Raw genomic sequence first — 21163 nt, forward strand, 5'->3', positions numbered from 1 at the left:
TAAAAACCGTGACGTTGATGATGACGGGGTTAACAAAGGTTGAATGGAGAGGTTCTCTTGATTTTGTTCCTAGCGGGGTAATTTCTTATTTGAAGGCCCAACGTATGGTTGGGAAGGGTTTTTTATCATATTTGGACTTTGTGAGAGATGTTGATGCAGATATTCCTACTATTGATTCAGTATTGGTAGTGCGAGACTTTTCGGATGTATTTTCTGCAGAGCTGCCGGGTATGCCACCCGACAGAGATATTGATTTCGGTATTGATTTGGTGCCGGGCACTCAGCCCATTTCTATTCCTCCGTATCATATGGCACTAGCCGAGTTAAAAAAATTGAAAGAGCAACTTCAGGAACTCCTTGATAATGGGTTTATTAGGCCTAGTGTGTCACCTTGGGGTGCACCAGTTTTGTTTTTGAAAAAGAAAGACGGTACTAAGCGGATGTGCATTGATTACAGATAACTCAACAAAGTTACAGTCAAGAACAAATATCCTTTGCCGCGTATTGATGATTTATTTGACCAACTTCACGGAGCAAGGGTATTCTCCAAAATTGACTTGAGATCGGGGTATCACCAGTTAAAAATTCGGGATTTGGATATTCTAAAGACATCATTCAGGACTCGTTATAGCCATTATGAATTTCTTGTGATGTCTTTTGGGTTAACCAATGCCCCAACAATATTTATGCACTTGATGAATAGTGTATTCCAGCCGTATCTTGACTCATTTGTCGTGGTATTTATTAATGATATCCTGGTGTACTCACGTAGCCAGGAGGAGCATGCACAACACTTGGGTATTGTATTGCAGAGGCTGAGAGAGGAGAAACTTTATGCCAAATTCTCTAAGTGTGAGTTCTGGCTTAACTCGGTGGCATTTTTGGGACACATAGTGTCCAGTGAAGGGATTAAGGCGGATCCGAAGAAAATAGAGGCAGTTCAGAGTTGGACCATGCCATCTTCAGTTACTGATATTCAGAGTTTTCTCTGCTTGGCCGGTTATTATCGTCGTTTCGTGGAAGTTTTCTTGTCTATTGCATCGCCTATGACTAAATTGACCCAGAAAGGTGCCCCGTTCAGATGATTGGATGAATGTGAAGAGAGCTTTCAGAAGCTTAAGATAACTTTGACTACAGCTCCAGTATTGGTGTTGCCTACAAGTTTAGGGTCTTATATTATGTATTGTGACACATCGCGTATTGGTCTTAGCGCAGTGCTTATGCAAGATGGTAGGGTGATTGCCTATGCGTCCAAACAGTTAAAGGTACATGAGAAGAATTATCCGGTCCACGACCTTGAGTTAGCAGCTATTGTTCATGCCTTGAAAATTTGGCGGCATTACTTGTACGGTGTCCATTGTGAGGTTTATACCGATCACCAGAGTCTACAACATCTATTTAAATAGAAGGATCTTAATTTGCGGCAGCGAATGTGGTTAGAGTTGCTTAAGGATTATGACATCACCATTCTCTATCATCCCGGAAAGGCCAATGTGGTGGCTGATGCCTTGAGTCGTAAGGCAGAGAGTTTGGGAAGTTTAGCATACTTACCGGTAGCAGAGAGGCCTTTAGCCTTCGATGTTCAGGCCTTGGCCAACCAGTTTGTTAGATTGGATGTTTACGAGCCGAATCGAGTTTTGGCTTGTGTGTTTTCTCGGTCTTCTTTATATGATCGCATCAGAGAGCGCCAGTATGATGATCCGCATCTGCTTGTCCTTAAAGACACGATTCAGTACGGTGATGCCAAGGAAGTCACTATTGGGGATGACGGTATATTACGGATGCAGGGCAGGCTATGTGTGCCTAATGTAGATGGTTTGCATGAGTTGATTCTCCAAGAAGCTCACAGTTCGCAGTACTCCATTCATCTAGGTGCCGCGAAGATGTATCAGGATTTGAGGCAGCATTATTGGTGGAGGCGAATGAAGAAAGATATAGTTGGGTTTGTAGCTCGATGTTTAAATTGTCAACAGGTGAAATACAAGCATCAGAGACTGGGAGGATTGCTTCAGAGACTTGAAATTTCGGAGTGGAAATGAGAGCGTATTACCATGGATTTCGTAGTTGGGCTTCCACGGACGTTGAGGAAGTTTGATGTTGTTTGGGTGATTGTGGATCGATTGTCCAAATCTGCACATTTTATTCCAGTTGGTACTAATTATTCTTCGAAATGGTTGGCTGAGATTTATATCCGCGAGATTGTTCACCTACACAATGTGCCAGTGTCCATCATATCAGATCGGGGCACGCAACATCACAGTTTTGGAGAGCAGTGTAGCGAGAATTGGGCACACAGGTTTAGTTGAGTTCATCATTTTACCCTCAGACGGATGGACAATCCGAGCGCACTATTCAGATATTGGAGGATATGCTACGCGCTTGTGTCATTAATTTTGGAGGTTCTTGGGATAAATTTCTACCACTGGCAGAGTTTACTTACAATAACAGCTACCAATCGAGCATTCAGATGACTCCGTATGAGGCTTTATATGGGAGACAGTATCGGTCTCCGGTGGGTTTGTTTGAGCCGGGTGAGTCTAGGCTATTGGGTAATTCGGAAAGAAGCGCAAGTTGAGCCCTTGGTTTATTGGGTCTTTTGAGATACTTAAGAAAATTGGAGATGTGGCTTATGAACTTGCCTTGCCACCTAGTCTATCAGGTGTTCATCAAATATTCCATGTATCCATGCTCCGAAAAATATGTCGAGGATCCGTATCATAAACTGGATTTCAGTAGAGTGCAGTTGGACGGTAATTTGACTTATGATGTGGAGCCGGTGGCTATTTTAGACCGGCAGGCTCGAAAGCTGAGGTCAAAGAATATAACATCAGTGAAGGTACAGTGGAGAGGCCAGCTAGTCAGAGAAGCTACTTGGGAGATTGAGCAGGAGATGCGGAGCAAATATCGACACCTATTTGAGACTCCAAGTATGATTCTAAACCCGTTAGAGGACAAACGTTTGTTTAAGAGGGGGAGAATGAAACGACACATTCAGTCATTTTGAGTATTATAACCCCGTTCCCCCATTTACTGCTCAATTCATGCTTTACAGTTGTTTTATGACTTACCGAGTTAGTTGGTTCGGGTTCGGAAGTATTTTTGAGTGAAATGAGACACCTAGTCTCTTAATTAAAAACTTAAGTTGGTAAAGTTGACCGGATATTGACTTATATGTAAACGACCTCGAAATTGAATTCTGATGATTCTCATAGCTCCATATGGTGATTTTGGACTTAGGGGCGTGTCCGAAAAACTATTTGGAGGTCCGTAGTGGAATTAGGCTTGAAATGGCGAAAGTTGAATTTTTGGAAAGTTTGATCGGGGGATTGACTTTTTTATATCGGGGTCGGAATCCGATTCTGAAAATTGGAATACCTCCGTTATGTCATTTATGACTTGTGTACAAAATTTGAGATCAATCGGACGTGATTTGATAGGTTTAGGCGTTGTATGTAGAGATTTGAAATTTCAAAGTTCATTAGGCTTGAATTGGGGTATGATTCATGGTTTTAGCATTATTTGAGGTGATTTGAGGGATCAACTAAGTTCGTATGATGTTTTGAGACTTGATGGTATGTTTGGTTGAGGACCTGGGGGGCACGGGTGAGTTTCGGGAGGTTAACGGATTATTTTTGGACTTGGCATGTTGGCTGAAGACTACTGGTGTGTTTTTCTGGTTTCCTTCTTCGCGTTCGCGGGTGGGCCCTCGTGTCCGCGAAGGGGAATTTGAGGCAGGCAAGATTTTCCTTTCGCGTTCGTGAGGGGGTCTCGCGTTCACGAAGAGGAGCTGGGTTGTGCATCGCATTTGCGGTTGGGTATCGCGTTCGCGAAGAAAAATAAATAGTATGCATGTGTTTTTGCATTCGCGTTCACGAAGGGGAGCTCGCATTTGCGAAGAAAAGCTCGGTAAAGCATTGTGTTCGCGAGCAGTGTTTCGCGTTCGCGAAGAGCAATGTTGGGCAGCACGACTTTGTGTTGTTCGCGAAGGACCTGTCGCGTTCGCGATGAAGAGAGGTTTGGACAGAAAGTTTAAGTTCTTCATCCCATTTTCCATTTTTGACGGATTGGAACTCGGGAAGAGGCAAGTTTTGGGAGATTTTCAAGAAAAACAATGGGGTAAGTGTTCTTAACTCAATATTGGTTAATTTACCCGAATTCATGGTTATTTTTTATATTTAATGGGTGAATTAAGTTGGAAAAATTTAGAAAACCCTCTTGGTTTAGTTTGAAGATTTGAGGGTCGAGTTGAGGTCAGATTTTGATAAAATTGGTATGGTTAGACTCGTGGTTGAATGGGCTTTCGTATTTTATAACTTTTGTTGGGTTCCGAGACGTGGTCCTCACGGGTGATTTTTGAGTTAAATTTCGGATTTTGTTAAAAAATTAGCATTTTCTTATGGAATTAATTCCAAAAAATTTTATTGACTGAATCGAATTATTTGTGGCTAGATTCGAGGAATTTGGAGGCCAATTCACGAGGAGTTAGAGAAAATTGAGCTGAGACTCGTATTAAAAATTATGCTTGGACATATGATGTTATTATTGGTACCCACTGGGGTCATTTCTGTGGTTGAATTATATGTTCAAATTGAAATTTCACACTCAGTCATCTTTACTCATTACATATCATATCTCAATCTCTGTTGCTATTTATTAAAATATCATATTATCAATTTTGGGCTGATTATCATGATTTTTGAGAGCCCGAGAGATTGGAGAGGTTAATATTGGAGAGGTTAATGACTGAGTGAGGCAGAGAGCCTAATTGTGAGGATATTTATGGATCAGGCTGCACGCCGCAACATATTTTTATTGATTTATGTCATGATTGGCTTGATATAGCGCTTGGGCTGAAGGAGCCCCTCCGGAATTTGTACACACCCCCAGTGAGCGCAGGTACCTACTGAGTGCGAGTGCCGAGTGATGAGTGACTGAGAGGAATGAGCGACTGTGAGGAAAGAGTGACTGTGAAGTTAGAGTGAATGGGAGGACTGAGTAACTGCTACTCTGAGAGGATGCATTGATTTCATTATTTGCTGCATTTCAGCTATCATATATCACTATTTTTGGAAATATTGAAAAAATATTATTTTCTGTTTCGGTCAAACTTGATATGAAATTTCAGTGAAATCTTAAATGTTGAACTTGAGAGCATGCCTACTCTTTTATATTGAAAAGTACTGTATTTGGACTTAGCTGAGAAGTTCGTCACTACTTTTAGTTCTTTATTTATTATTGTTGCTTACTGAGTTGGATGTACTCATAATACAACCTGCACTTTGTGTGCAGATCCAGATGATCCCGGATATAGTGGGTGTTGATTCTTTCACACAGTCAATTTTTCGGAGATTCAGAGGTAGCTGCCATGTTTCGCAGACCTTGTCTCTCCTTCCCTATCCTTTTGTTTATTATATTTGGTCTCAGATTATTATAGACCACATTTTTCAGATTTGTAATCTTTAGGTTCCCATGTACTTAGTGACACCGGATTTTGGGAGTATGTTTATTTCCAATGTTTGTGGGATTTACCCCTAAACTTAATTATTATGTTTTCAACATTTAAAAGGAATTATGGGTTATTGATGTTGTCGGCTTACCTAGTATCGAGATAGGCGCCATCATGACGGGTGAGATTTTGGGTCATGACATTTACTATCAACTAAATTTAGACATTTTATAAAGATAAATTGTGTTTTAATTAAAAAATAATAAACATAATAAAGGGTGACCACTAAATATAACTTGAGAGATCTACTCATGGTCACAAGAGATCTAAATCATAGTCGTAAAAGATCATTAGTTGGTCATAAGAGATTAAAACCATAATATACGCATTATCTTTCTTTCGTTGTAATTTGGAATTAATATGAATAATTACTTAACACGCATGATCGCACTTACTATCAACTAAATTTAGACGTTCCATAATGATAAATTGCGTTTTAATTAAAAAAGTAATAAACGTAATAAAGGGTGACCACTAAATATAACTTGAGAGATCTACTCATGGTCGCAAGAGATCTATATCATGGTCGTAAGAGATCATTAGTTATTCATAAGAGGTTAAGACCATAATATACACATTATCTTTCTTTCGTTGTAACTTGGAGTTATTATGAATAATTATTGAATAAGCAGGATCTCACTTACTATCAGCTAAATTTAGACGTTTCATAAAAATAAATTGCGTTTTAATTAAAAAACAATAAACATAATAAATGGTGAGCACTAAATATAACTTGAGAGATCTACTCATGGTCGTAAGAGATCTATATTACGGTCGTAAGAGATCATTAGTTATTCATAAGAGATTAAGACCATAATATACACATTATCTTTCTTTCATTGTAACTTGGAGTTATTATGAATAATTTCTTAACAAGCATGATCGCACTTACTATCAACTAAATTTTGACGTTTCATTAAGATAAATTGTGTTTTAATTAAAAAAAATAATAAACATAATAAATGGTGATCACTAAATATAACATGAGAGATCTACTCATGGTCATAAGAGATTTATGTCTGCTGTAAGAGATAAAAGACTTATAACATAGGAGATCGAATCCTTATAACATAAGTGATAAATTTAGTAAACTACAGGGGTTCAACTCTATAGAATAGAAGATGAAATCCCTGAAACAGTTGATTAAATAAGACTTAGGATTTATGAATCCTTATAAATATCTAGGAAATTGATGCAAATTAATCAACTACTGTTTTGGGACACTTCCCTTTGTTGTGATCTGTTTCCTTGCATATGGAACAACTTCTTTTTTGCTTCTTCCTCTTTGGATTCTCGCCAACCGAAGGTATACGATTCACTTTCTTGGGACCTTTTTTCAATTTAACTAAAGGATGATGAACCGTTCTCTTTTCTTCTGATGGCGTCGTCCATGTTTTTGGATGAGGAACAAGATAAATTGTTCTATACCAAGCTTTCTTCCATCTCTCATTCTTGTATTTAGGATCACACAGTTTATATATCTCCTCACATATGTCTTGGCCTGGAGTTAGTTTCAAAACTGCTATCGTGTGCTCACATGGGAGTTTATCCACCTGAAAGACCCTACAAGTACGTGACTTGCACTCCAAATTAACCAAACAATCTATATCACCACCACGAACATGAAACTCATGTTCGTTTAAACGAGTAGGAGCTAGCAAACAAGAGGTAACATAACGTTCCTGAACTAATCCTTCAGCTTTTGGGGTAAAGCAATGAATGTTACTTTGAGCTTTGCCTATACGCTCAATGTACCACCTGGTCATATTATCTTGTTTTTTCAATTTCATCTGCATCCTCATGTAAACAAATATTCAATGTTGGCCTAGCACCTCGTTCATCAACAATTGTCAAATAGGACTTTAAATCAAAATCATCCTCTATTGGAGCATACGAAGTCTCTTACCAAGTTTTATCCAAAACCATTGGCTTGTAACTCATAGTAATATTTTTCTGATTACATGTTATCTTGGATCGCTGACATATTACTTCTACCAAATTATTATAACGTACTACTTGGCGACAATGAATTACCCTAACAATTTTCTTCTCCTTAGACTCAAACTCAATGCAAATAGTCAAATCACCCATTGATATCTACATATATTGATCACCCGTAAACAAAAATAAAAGTCAATTAATACTACTCTCTTGCATTTTATAATAGCAACCTTCTACGTTTAATATACAGATCTATTATGCTTTATATATCAAATCTCCTATGATAAGATAAATATCTCCTATATTTCAGCAAAACAACCTCATGTATTTTATATTAAGATCACCTACGTTTTACTATATAAGTATCTCCTTCATTTTGTACTAAGATCTCCTACGTTTTACTATATAAATCTCTTGCTTACACTATCAAATCTCTTTTCTGGTTCACCTTTTACTTCGAAACAAAAATCTCTTGTAATTTGTACTATTATCTCCTAAGTGTTAATATACAAATATCTTGCTTCAACAATCAAATCTCTTTTCTGGTTCATCTTCTTCCTTGAGTCCTCCTTCTCAAAAAATTTCATAAAATAATCAAAAAAAACAAAAGTTGAAGTAATGTATTACTTACCCAGATATCTATGAACTCAATGCATATATTTTTTCACGCAATATAAGTGTTGGGAAGCTTGGACTGATCACTGATGGAGGAAATTCGCCAGCTTCTTTTTCATCGTTGGCTTCTTTTTCCTAGGCATATGGTTTAATAATATTTTAATTGAAATGAGGTCCTTCAATTTGCACCAATTTTCTAACACAATCACAAATGCTGACTTGGATGGACTGTAGGTCCCACAAGGATCATAAACCAAAATGACAATTTAAAATATCCTCAAAGCAAAATGCCATTTTGTAAAGGACCAAATAATGAATTGACCCCCTTCTCTGTTGCTGCAATTTTATTGCCATTGAAAGTTGGATTCTCTTTGGTTGGACTGTTTAACAGGGAATGTGTCCTGGAGATTCTATTGTTGTTCCTCTGTATCCCTTTTTATAGGTTATGACAGAAAACTGTTTCGAATGGTGCAATTTATAGGATTGGTGAATACATCTCCATTTACTTTGATTCTAATTCAGAGAATGTAAATATATAAAACTTTCACCAAGCCTTGATGAACTTTTTTCTATCACTGTTTCTCAGTCATAATTTATCCTCCATGAAACATATTTGATAGTTTGAGATAAACACTTAGAGGAATACGTTTCAGGAACTTTATTCACCATTATGAGTTTCTTAGATGTAGAATATAAATTTTTTGATATTCAATTTGGTGGTTTATTCACCATTTTGCACTTAATTTCTAGTGCAAAAGAAGGGGCATAGCAGATCATCTGAGCATGAGAATCAATCCCTATGAGGTGTTCCAAGATGTAGAATTAAAGTCGATGGAGAAGACCCTTGGGTCCCCGCAATTGAGCTAGCTTGCTTACTTGATATAAATTGAAAAATCTTTGTTGTATAAGCTCTCTCTTTCTTTTTTCTTTATCTCATGGCTATTGATGAAAATCAATCTTTCATGTTCTTATGAGTTTTTCCTTCTTCTTTAAATCGGATGTCTCGAAGAGACCTTGGGAGTTTTTTTTGTTTTCAATTAGGCAATAGAACCACACACAAAAAATGAGTGAATTTCTCTTGTTATTTTTTAAAAAACATTATAGCACTTTTAGTTTTATACAAGTCAAGAATAGTTGAAGGTTCTCTTTATACTGATTATCACTGGAATTAGACTCTATTTAAGTTTGTCAATGATAATATTTATTTATTCTCAATAAATATCTTCAAGGTACAGTTCATTGCATTTTCATTAGATCCACGTGGTTATTGATTTCTCTTCACCCATTCAATATATTATCGGCAACAATTCAACAACTACTCAAAATGAAAACGACAATCTAGGAAATAATTGATGTGAAACAACATAATGCATATGTTTATCGAACTCTGACATATGATAGAGGCATAGAAGTGTCACGACTCAATTTTACCTATAGGTCGTGATGGCGCCCAACACTACATCTAGGCAAGCCAATCAGTAATTTAAAATAATCAAGAAAATAAGCAACTCTTAATTCAACCAATGTTTGTGCCAAGACCTGGTGTCACAAGTGTATGAGCATCTAGTAGATTATACAAAACCTCAAATATTGTCTGAAATAAAAATAGACAGAATGAAAAATACAATGAGAGATACTGGTAGCTGTAGAACGGCTCAGAAAGGCAGCTCACCACTATGCCCCTGGATAATGTGGGTGTAAGACGATAGGTCCCCCACTAGTACTTGCCTCAGATCCTGCACAAAAAATACAGCAAGTATAGTATGAGTACGTAAACAACGTGTACCCAGTAAGTATCAAGCCTAATCTCGAAGTGAAAGAGACGAGATAGTCGACTTTGACACTCACTAAGGGTCAACAATATTAAATAGAATAAAACAGAATTTATTTAACACAACATGATTTACAAAATCAACAATAATTTTATTTAATCAGCAGAAATAATTAAATTTCCTCAAATGCAACAATTCTCAATATATTAATTAAATTCCTTCAATTCTAATAAAATTTTTAATTTATCAATTAGCCTCATTTACACGAATAACAATAATTTCCTAACAAGCAGAGAACATAATTCTTTAAATTTCAGAGATTTTCAATTTATCAGTTAGCTTCACAAGCTACAATAAACTATCAAAGTATCATGTAATTATTATTATTAAGCATGATTTCTGCCGAGATCGTTCGGCCCGATTCAGAGTTCCATGTACACTGTCGAGGAACGTGCGGCACAATCCATAGATGCATCTATCCTGCCGAGGCGTTCGGCACGCTCCACAATAAAGGAGGATATTTCTTATGTACCTTCAGAATGAGAGTATATTTATTATAAGATAAATTCAGGAGGAAAAATAATTTCTCTTAACTATTAATTAATTTAAACAGAAAATCAAGTATATAATATTTTCATCATTTAATATTTGTATCTAAACAAAGAATACAATTTACACAAGTAATTCATGCTTTGAGTCTAAAACTACCCGGACTTTAGCATTAATAGTAGCTACGCACGGACTCTCGTCACCTCGTGCGTACGTAGCCCCCACAATTAGCAACAATTATTACTTTAATTACCTATGGGGTAATTTCTCCCTCACATGATTAGACAAGAGACTTACCTCGTCTTGCTCCAATTTAATCTACTAGTAGGCCTTTTCCTCGATTATCCAACTTTGATTGGCTCGAATCTAACCAATAATAATTCGATACAATCACTAAAATTTGTAGGAATCAATTCTTTAAGAAAATACTACATTTTCAATGAAAATCTCAAAATTAATTAAAAGTTCATCCGTAGGGCCCTTATTTTTATCTCGGAATCTGAAAAAAGTTATGAAATTCAACAACCTATTCAATTACGAGTCCAACCATACCAGTTTCACTCAAATCCTACTTCGAATCAATACCGAAATCTCAAAAATTCATTTCTATGAGATTTCTAAAAAATTTTCAAATTTCAATCTCAAAACACGAATTAAATAGTAAAAATAATGATATATTTGTGTATATAGACCAAATCCGAGTTGCGATCACTTACCCCAATATCTTTCCTTGAAAATCTGTCAAAAGTCGCCTCTGCTCAAGCTGAAGTTCGTCAAAAATGGCAAGACGAATGCCCTCTTTTATAAATCTGCCCAGGCAGCCTTCGGAACTGGGCCTCGATCGTGACTTAGATCATGGCCCTCGAGCCTGGGCCTCGATCGTGGCCTCGATCATGGCCCTCAAGCTGGGCCTCGATTATGGCATCGATCCTGGGCCTTAGTCATGGCCTCGATCATGGCATCGAGGCTGGGCCTTCGATTGTGACCCTCGATCTTGGGTCTCGACCCTGGCCCTCGAGCATTGCCTTCGATCATGGCCCTCGAGCTGGGTCTTCGATCATGGCTTCAATCCTGAGCCTCGTCCCTGGCTTCGACCCTGGACGTCCTCCCTGGTCTCGATATTTGGGCTCGATCTTGGGCTCAATCACAGCCTAGAATATTCAGCAGAAGGAAAAATTACAGCAGCTTTTTATGTCCAATTTTTTTGATCCGTTAACCATTCGAAACTCACCCGAAGCCCTCAGAACCTCAACCAAATACACCAACAAGTCTTAAAACATCATACGAACCTATTTGAAACCTCAAATCACATAAAACGACGCTAAAACCACGAATCATGCTCCAATTCAAGCTTAATAAAACTTAAAATTTCCAACTTCTACATTCGATGTCGAAACCTATCAAATCAAGTCCGATTGACCTCAAACTTTACACACAAGTCATAAATGAGATAACGAAGCTATGAATATTTTCAGAACTAGATTTCGACTCCGATATTAAAAAGTCAGCTCCCAGGTCAAACTTTCAAACTTAAATTCTTGTTTTAGCCATTTCAAGCCGAATTTAACTACGGACTTCCAAATTAAATTTCGAACACGCTCCTAAGTCCAAAATCACCATATGAAGCTGTTGGAATCGTCAAAATTATATTCTGGGGTCGTTTTCTCAAAATGTTAACCGAAGTCAAACTTTGTCTTTTAAAGCCAACTTAAGGAACCAAGTGTTCCGATTTCAACCCAAACACTTCCAAATCCCGAACAAACCATCCCTGCAAGTCATAAATCATTAAAAGCACATACGGAAAGTTTTATTTTAGGGAACGGGGTTCTAAAAGTCAAAATGACCGGTTGGGTCATTACATTCTCCACCTCTTAAACAAACGTTCATCCTCGAACGGGTTTAGAATTATACCTGAAGTGCTGAACAAGTATGGATATCTGCTCCACATGTTTCCTTCGGCCTCCCAAGTCGCTTCTTCGACTTGTTGGCCCCTCCACTGGACTTTCACTGCAGAAATCTTCTTGTACCTCAACTGGCAAACCTGTTTATCAACAATGGCAACTAGTTCTTCTTCATAGCCCAAACTATTATCCAGTTGAACTGTGCTGAAATCTAGCATATGTGATAGGTCGGCATGATACTTCAGGAGCATAGATATATGGAAAACCGGATGAACTCCGGATAGACTGGGAGGCAATACAAGCTCATAATAAACCTCCCCAACTCATCTTAACACCTCAAACATGCCTATAAACCTTGGGCTCAACTTGCCCTTTTTCCCAAATCTCATGATTCCCTTCATCGGCGAAACCTTCAAAAGAACTTTTTCACCTACCATAAATGATAAATCACGCGCTTTCTGGTCTGCGTAACTCTTCTGTCTGGACTGCGCTATACGAAGTCGCTCCTGAATCAACTTTACTTTTTCCAAGGCATACTTCACCAAATCAGTACCATATAACCTAGCCTCACCGGGCTCAAATCACCCGATGGGCGAACGATATCGCGTACCATATAAAGCCTCGAATGGACCCATCTGGATACTAGATTGGTAACTGTTATTATAAGCAAACTTGACCAAAGGCAAGAAACGATCTCACTGACCTCCAAAGTCAATTGCACATGCCCTGAGCATATCCTCTAAAATCTGAATTATCCGCTCTGACTGACCATCGGTCTGCGGATGAAAGGCTGTGCTGAGCTTTACACGGGTCCCCTATTCACTTTGTACTGCTCTCCAGAAATGTGAAGTAAATTGAGGGCCTCTATCTTATATGATAGAAATTGACACACCGTGCAACCGAACTATCTCCTGAATATAAATCTGGGCCAACCTCTCTGAAGTATACGTAGTCACAACTGGAATGAAGTGTGCCGACTTGGTCAACCTGTCAACAATGCCCCAAACTGTATCAAACTTCCGCAAGGTCCGCGGCAACCTAACTACAAAGTCCATAGTAATGCGTTCCCATTTCCACTCTGGTATAGTCATCTGCTGAAGTAGGCCACCTGGCCTCTGGTGATCATATTTAACTTGCTGGCAATTTAGACACCTAGCTACATACTCAACTATGTCCTTTTTCATTCGTCGTCACCAATAATGCTACCTCAGGTAACGATACATCTCTATAGCACCTGGATGAAAAGAATACCAAACACTGTGTGCTTCCTCTATGATATTTTTCCTCAGTCTATCTATATTAGGAACACATAGACGATCATGGAGTCGTAGAACGCCATCCGCTCCAATAGTAACTTCCTTGGAACCACCCCATAGTACCGTTTCTTGAAGAACCATTAAGTGTGGATTATCATACTGGCGAACCTTGATCTGTTCAAATAGTGAATACTGAGCTACAACACATGCAAGAACTCGGCTGGGCTCTGAAATATCCAACTTCACAAGTCTGTTAGCCAAGGACTGAATATCCAAAGCTAATGGCCTTTCCTCTACTGAAATGAAAGCCAAACTACCCATACTCTCTGCCTTTCTACTCAAGGCGTCTGCAACCACATTTGCTTTGCCCGGATGATATAGGATAGTAATATCATAATCTTTCAGTAATTACAGCCATCTGCGCTGCCTCAAATTTAGGTCCCTCTGCTTGAACAAATGCTGCAAACTGCGATGATCAGTGTAAACTTCACAAGACACCTCATAAAGATAATGCCTCCAAATCTTAAGAGCGTGTACAATCGCAGCTAACTCCAAATCATGCACTGGATAATTCTTCTCGTAGGGCTTCAGCTGACGTGAAGCATATGCAATAACTCGCCCTTCCTGCATCAATACACAACCCAAACCAATGCGTGAAGCGTCACAATACACTGTATACATCCCTGAACCAGAAGGCAACACTAACATTGGTGCTATAGTCAATGCTGTCTTGAGCTTCTGAAAGCTCACCTCACAATACTCGGACCATCGGAACGGAGCACCCTTCTGGGTTAATTTGGTCAAAGGTGCTGCAATAGATGAAAAACCTTCCACGAATCGACGATAATAACCTACTAAACCTAGAAAATTCCTGATTTCAGTCGCCGAAATGGGAAGATGCCAATTCTGAACTGCCTCAATCTTTTTGGGATCAACCTTAATACCTTTGCCCGATACAATATGCCCCAAAAATACTACAGACTCTAGCCAGAACTCACATTTGGAGAACTTAGCATATAGCTTTTATTCCCACAATATCTGAAGCACTACTCTCATATGTTGTTCATGCTCCTCCTTACTGCGCGAGTAGATCAAAATATTATCATTGAAGACAATGACAAACGAATCAATATATGGCATGAATACCATGTTCATCAGATCCATAAATGCTGCCGGGGCGTTAGTTAAACCAAAGGACATCACCAAAAACTCATAATGATCATTCTAGTCCGGAAAGCAGTCTTCAGAATATGCGAATCCCGAATCTTCAACTGATGATACCCCGACCTCAAGTCGATCTTAGAGAACACCCTAGCACCCTGCAACTGGTCAAATAGATTATCAATACGCGGCAATGGGTACTTGTTCTTGATAGTGACTTTATTCAATTGGCGATAATCAATATACATCTGTATTGTTCCATCCTTCTTTTTCACAAATAATACCGGTGCACCCATGTTACATCCCGTAATTTAATATTAGAATTAGTCGTAGTAATCCATATGAGCTAGAAGGGATTAAGACCATTCATGAGATTATAGAGGATTTGCGACTATGTTATTGTAAGACTCTGTAAGTTTAACAACATTGATACCGTTAGATATTATGTTAATGTGATATTTTCTTTTAAGTGGAGTATTTTACTAAAAGTTTTAGAAGTATAATTTTGGATAATTACCATTATTATTATTTTCGAATATGGTAAATTATACACACTACATAAGAAAGTTTATGAGATTTTCTTTATTGTAAAGATGGAAATTATTTTTTCACAAGAAAAGGAGGTTATTTTTTTACCATTTTTAGAATTAACTCTTTACATGAGATTAGGAAAATTAGAAGATGAGAAAATATATGTATTTTTACATGGATGTTTTAATGAAATAATAGTATATGTATTTATTTTATATGGTACCACATGGCCATTATAGTAAGTTATATAAAGTATGTTAAAAGTAAGTGGTATTTTAAATAGTTTGAGATAATTCTTAATTATATGAGTAATTAGTTAATTATCGGGTAACGGAGCATTACCTAATTAATTGATGAATTATAAGATAAGATTAAGAATCCCCTCCCCACGTGGCAGCACCCTCTAACTAGGAGTGACTCTTAAAGTCATTACGTAAGTGGCAAGCTTAGAGATGTGATATTTGAAAGTATAAGTCATGCTAATTCTTTTTTATTCTTTCATTGTGTTTTGCACTTCAAACTTAGATTATTTATGTCTGTATCTTCATTGTCTATGAGAGGTGGACTAATCTCTTTAACATGTCTTAGAAGATCATTTTTTCACTGTGTCAATATCATCTCTCTCTCTCTTTAATAACATGGTGGTGTGGACAAAACATGGGATTCAGTAACCAAAACTAATATGGTTATCCAACAAAATTGAGTCTACAAAGGGAGAGAGGATCTACTTAACCCATGTCACTTGTTGTATCGGCCAAGGCTTTACACCAGCGTGACATTTTCTGAATCAAAGTTCTTATAGAAGTATGTACGGTCTTTTAGGAATGGTTTCATATTCGAAAACCCACCTTTTGATCCTATTTTAAATTGTTCTGATGTTTCACTAAATTCTCAAACATGATTTTACAAAGTGACTCTTGTTTCATATATCTTGTTTCATATGACTCTTCTGCAAAGTGAGATAGATTGACGTGATTTTGCTCGTCAAAAATTTCATATGAAATTATACTGCGTAATAGCAACGGAATTTTGCGATTCTAAAGGAGTAAGGTATAATCTTTCTCAAGAGAATCGACTCGGTATGTTAAGGCTAATCCTTCATTTTGGCATGATCCAAGTAACGATACATAAACGTAATGTTATTTCAAAAATAGTTCCACTCTTAGCAGTTAAGGAGGTCTACGTTATTCATTCCTGTAAAATGATATTCAAGCATGTCTAAGTATGTATCTAGTTCCCTATTGAGGTATATGATAAAGATGTTAATGTTTATAATATAGTGATACATGTACATGCATCTTTATGCATTTACCACTGTGCTACGGCCGGTCGGACAATTACCACCGGTTGGGCAGTTATGTATCATTATTTACCGCTGATTGGGCAGACATGCATATTCATTTACCACCGAGTTACGACCGGTTGGGCAGTTACACATTTACTATCAAGCTACGGCCGGTCGGGCAGTTACCACTAATCAGTTGGGCAGTCATGTATCATACGATATGGATAATAGTCTGAAAAAGAAGCATTGCATATATGTAAGTATAATAAGTATGCATATACGGTGGCACTTTAGAGATTCGGGTTGATTCTTATATGTCTTTAATTAATGTTGACTTACTGTTATGTTTCAATTCTGCCTTACATACTCAGTACATTATTCGTACTGACGTCCTTTTGTTGGGGATGTTGCATTCATGCCTACAGGTATAGATAAATAGTTTGACGAGCCCTCATAGTAGACGAGATTGGCTTCAGCGAAGGATCGGTAAGACTCCACCTCATTCGAAGTGCAACCGAGTCTATGAGTCATCGTGTCAGAAGTTTTCTACAGACTTATGGGTAGGCCGGTACCCTGTCCCATTTGATGTCAAATAATCCTAGAGGTTTTGTAGACAGAGGTTCATTTTGTACAGTATGTTAGAGACCTTGACGGCCCATATGTATTCATATTTTAAGAACGATAGTTTATTGATACAGTGTTGCCCACTTATAGTTATACATTACGAGTTATGGCTATATTGGCCCATGATAGTTGCAGAAGAAAAAAAAGAGTTACAGAGTGGTTCGCTCGGGCCAGTACGACACTGGGTGCCAGCCATGCCTCCCCAGGTTTGGGGCGTGACAAGCCCAAGGCGATATACTCGGTCTGACGAATCCTTTGGCTAGTAACTCCTCAAGTTATTCTTTCAATTCTTTCGGAACCATGCGATACGGTGGAATAGATATAGGCTGGGTATCTGGAGCCAAGTCAATACAGAAATCAATATCACGATCAAGTGGCATACCTGGAAGATCTAAAGGAAATACATCAGAGAACTCCCGAACTACATGCACTGAATTAATAGCCGGAGTCTCTGCAGTAGTATCCCGAACATAGGCTAGATAAGCCAAACAACCCTTCTCAACCATGTGTTGAGCTTTTATAAAAGAAATAACTCGATTCAATGAACTAACAGACGAACCCTTCCACTCCAGCTTAGGCAGTGCTGGAATAGCCAAGGTAATAGTCTTGGCATGACAATCTAGAATAGCATGATATGGAGATAACAGTCCATGCCCAAAATAATTTCAAAATCAGTCATCTCAAGCAGTAGAAGATCAGCTCTAGTTTCATAACCACAGAATATAATAATACAGGACCGGTAGATCTAGTTCACAATAATAGAATCGCCCATAGGAATGGACACATAAACAAGAGTACTAAAGGACTCACGAGAAACACCTAGGAATGGAGCAAATAGAGATGACACATATGAATACGTAGATCCTGGATCAAATAATACTCAGGCATCTTTGCCGCAAACAGAAATAATACCTGTAATCACGGCATCTAAGGCCTCTGCATCTGGTCTGGCCGGAAAATATAGAACTGAGCTGGAGCACCAACTGGCTGACCTCCATCTCTAGGATGACCCCTACCCACCTGTCCTCTACCTCTTGGTAATTGGACAACTGGTGGAGCAACTGGTCCGGTAATCATAGGCTACAGACCCTATTATACGAGCTTATCCCGAAGCCTGGGACAAAATCTCTGTATGTGACTGGGGTCCCTGCACTCGTAACAACTTTTCGGTGTAATGGGTTGTTGACTAAGAGTCTGGCCCTGGGGAACTGAATACCCACTGGGAGGACCCTGAATAGCTGGTGGGCGATAAGAACTCTCTGGTACAGCACTGAGATAGGGTCGCACTGGAGCACCTCGAGGAGGAGGTGGTGTTGGATATGGGGGCCTGCTGGATTTCCCTCTCACGAACTGACCTCTGCCCCTAGATGGAGCACCTCTGAACTCTCCAGAATACCTGAATCGCTTATCTCTAGTAACCTGCTCTCGGCTACGCTGACGTACACCCTCAATCCTACAGGCTATCTCCACGACTAGCTCATAAGAAGTACCCATCTCAACCTCTCTAGCCATAGTGGCCTGAATGCCAGTATGTAAACCCGCAACAAACCTCCGCACTCTCTCCGCCTCAGTAGGGAGTATCATAAGTACATGGCGAGATAACTCAGAAAATCTCGCCTCATAATCGATCACTGACATCTGACCATGTTGGAGCTGCTCAAACTGAAACCGCAACTCTTCCCTCTTGGAGGATGGAATATACCTGTCCAGGAAGATACGGGTGAACCTGTCCCAAGTCATGGGAGGAGAATCTACTTGTCTACCAAGAACATAAGACTACCACTATCTACGGGCTCTACCCTCTAGCTGAAAAGTAGCAAAGTCTGCCCCATGAGACTCCAATATCCTCATGTTGTATAGTCTATCCTTGCACCGATCAATGAAATCCTGGGGATCCTCATGTCTCTCACCCCCAAAGACAGGAGGATGTAGTCTAGTCCATCTGTCCAATAGTTTCTGCGAATCAGCGGCTGCAGCTGGCCTGGGCTCAGGTGTAGCTGCTGCCACAGGCTGGGCTCTACCCACAGGTAGTGCACCCTGGGTCTGATATACAACAACTACCTGTCCCATGAGCCTGTACGGTAGGGGTCTGTGCTCTCCCGCCCGATTGAGATGTGGCTGGTTCTGCCAGAAATAAACCGGCCTGAGTCATATTGTCCATGAACCGCAGCATTACGACCCATAGCATCCTGGAATCCCGGTGCAGATGTGAAATCCACCGAAGCTAGCTCTGCCACAGGCACCTCACCTTGTTCTTCAATAATGGAATTCTCTGCTGGATCCACTGGCGGCATAACTGGAACAGTCCTGGGACGTCCTTTCCCTCTACCACGGGCTGGAGCCCTCCCTCGGCCTCTAGCAACTGGGGGAGTAGCTCTTCCCTGGTCTGGAACCTCATTAGAGCGCGTTCTCACCATCTGTGAGAGAATAAGAGAAGGATATTTAGTACTACACTAATTGCACGATGGAATATGAAGAAAGATAGTTTCCTAACACCCTATAGCCTCTCGAAGATAAGTACATACGTCTCTGTACCGATCCGCAAAACTCTATTAGGTCTGCTCATAACTTGTGAGATCTAAGTGAACCTAGTGCTCTGATACCATGTTGTCACGACCCAATTTCACCTATAGGTCGTGATGGCGCCCAACACTACAGCTAGGCAAGCCAACCAGTAATTTAAAATAACCAAGAAAATAAGCAACTCTTAATTCAACCAATATGTGCGCCAAGACCTGGTGTCACAAGTGTATGAGCATCTAGTAGATTATATAAAACCTCAAATACTGTCTGAAATAAAAATAGACAGAATGAAAAATACAAGGAGAGACACTGGTAGCTGCAGAACGGCTCAGAAAGGCAGCTCACCACTATGCCCCTAGATAACGTGGGTGTAAGACGATAGGTCCCCCACTAGTACTTGCCTCAAGTCCTGCACAAAAAGTGCAGCAAGTGTAGTATGAGTACGTAAATAACGTGTACCTAGTAAGTATCAAGCCTAATCTCGAAGTGGGAGAGACGAGATGGTCGACTTTGACACTCACTAAGGGTCAACAATATTAAATAGAATATAACAGAATTTATTTAACTCAGTATGATTCACAAAGTCAACAATAATTTTATTTAATCAGCAGAAATAATTAAATTCCCTCAAATGCAACAATTCTCAATATATTAATTAAATTCCTTCAATTCCAATAAAAATTTTAATTTATCAATTAGCCTCATTTACAGGAATAACAATAATTTCTTAACAAGCAGAGAACATAATTCTTTAAATTCCAGAGTTTTTTAATTTATCAGTTAGCTTCACAAGCTATAATAAACTATCAGAGTATCGTGTAATTATTATTATTAAGCACGATTTCTGCTGAGGTCGTTCAGCCCGATCCAGAGTGCCGTGCGGCACGATCCATAGATGCATCTATCCTGCCGAGGCGTTCGGCCCGCTCCACAAGAAAGGAGGACATTTCTTATGTACCTCCGGAATGAGAGTATATTTATTATAAGATAAATTCGGGAGGAAGAACAATTTCTCTTAACAATTAATTAATTTAAATAGAAAATCAAGTATATGAGATTTTCATCCTTTAATATTTTTATCTAACAATTCACAATATATGTATATATCAAATAATATTAATTAAATAAAGAATATAATTTACATAAGTAATTCATGCTTTGAGTTCTAAACTACACGGACTTTAGCATTAATAGTAGCTACGCACGGATTCTCGTCACCTCGTGCGTACGTAGTCCCCACAATTAGCAATAATTATTACTTTAATTACTTATGGGTAATTTTCCCCTCACAAGATTAGACAAGAGACTTACCTCGTCTTACTCCAATTTAATCCACTAGTAGGCCTTTTCCTCGATTATCCAACTTTGATTGGCTCGAATCTAATCAAAGATAATTCGATACAATCACTAAAATTTATAGGAATCAATTCTATAAGAAAGTACTACATTTTCAATGAAAATCCCGAATTTAATTAAAAATTCGTCTGTAGGGCTCACAT

Source organism: Nicotiana tabacum, chromosome 17, assembly GCF_000715075.1.
Source record: "Nicotiana tabacum cultivar K326 chromosome 17, ASM71507v2, whole genome shotgun sequence".
Taxonomy (NCBI): Eukaryota; Viridiplantae; Streptophyta; class Magnoliopsida; order Solanales; family Solanaceae; genus Nicotiana; species Nicotiana tabacum.